This window comes from Calidris pugnax, unplaced genomic scaffold (assembly GCF_001431845.1).
Source record: "Calidris pugnax isolate Ruff unplaced genomic scaffold, ASM143184v1 scaffold196, whole genome shotgun sequence".
Lineage (NCBI taxonomy): Eukaryota > Metazoa > Chordata > Aves > Charadriiformes > Scolopacidae > Calidris > Calidris pugnax.
Genome location: NW_015091042.1, coordinates 1,476,244 through 1,477,170, shown reverse-complemented (window position 1 = coordinate 1,477,170; position 927 = coordinate 1,476,244). Strand labels below are relative to the sequence as shown.

General features: G+C 62.9%; 1 protein-coding gene across 1 annotated transcript in view; it reads right to left on the bottom strand.

The window, feature by feature from the left end:
- KCNMA1 (potassium channel, calcium activated large conductance subfamily M alpha, member 1) overlaps window positions 1–685 on the bottom strand; it is a 495,287-nt gene extending 494,602 nt beyond the window's left edge. Inside the window, exon 1 of the mRNA XM_014956257.1 lies at window positions 434–685. The gene's annotated coding sequence lies outside the window, so the exon portion shown is untranslated. The remainder of the gene's footprint in view (window positions 1–433) is intronic.
- Between the last annotated feature and the right edge of the window lie 242 nt (window positions 686–927).

Below are 927 nucleotides of genomic sequence, written 5' to 3'. Positions count from 1 at the left end.
CAACCAACCAACAAAAAAAAAAACAAAAAAAAAAAAGAAGAAAAGCGCCCGCACAATCCCCCCGGTCCCTCACGGGAGCCGACAGGCCGGTGAATTCCGAGCGTCCTCCTTGTACGGCGAAAAATAATGTATTTGAAAAAAAAAAAATTAAAAATAATAATAAAAAGGTAGTCTCCTCCTCAGATTCCCACCCCTTCCTTCTCCCGCATACACGGCCCCCACCCCGCCCACCCCCAAAAAAATCATCCACCACCACCACCACAAACTGATGCCTGGGAGCGTCTCTCCAAGATACCCAGCGCTGCAACCCCCGCTGGCCTCCGCGGGGATCCCTCAGCCTCCGCCGCGGATCTTTGCCGGAGGTGGTTCTGTTATTATTGTTATTAGTCTTATAACTTGTTATTAGCGATACTCAGTCCCCCACCCCGCGCACCCTCCTCCTCCTCCTCCTCCTCCTCTTCTTCTTCCAAGTCCAGCCCCTTCCTCTCCTCTCCTCTTCCCCCCTCGGTGCCGGCAGCAGTCTCCTGTGGCTTCTAATTCATCCTCCGCTGGCCCGCCTGGGCGTGCGCTGCCGCCTCCTCCTCGCCCATCCTCCGGGAGCTCCCTCCAGGGCCCGGGCTGTCGCTCAGGCTGTTGCTCCCACACGCGTAGCGCCGCCGCGGCCGCCCGCTCCTCCCTCCCTCCCTCCCTCCCTATCTACCGCCGGGGGACGCCACGGCCCCGCAGCCGCGGCCCTGCCCGCCCCGCACGAAGGGCCCCGCGGGGATGGAGGGAGGGAGAGAAGAAGGGAAGGAGGGAAGGAGGGGGTGCCGCCGGCCCGGGACGCCGCGCTGCCGCCGGAGGTGTGTGTGTGGTGGGGGGGGGCGCCGCCGGTTCAAGCGGGCTCCCCCATGGGCACCGAGCGTCGGTGGGGTGAGGGGTTGAGGG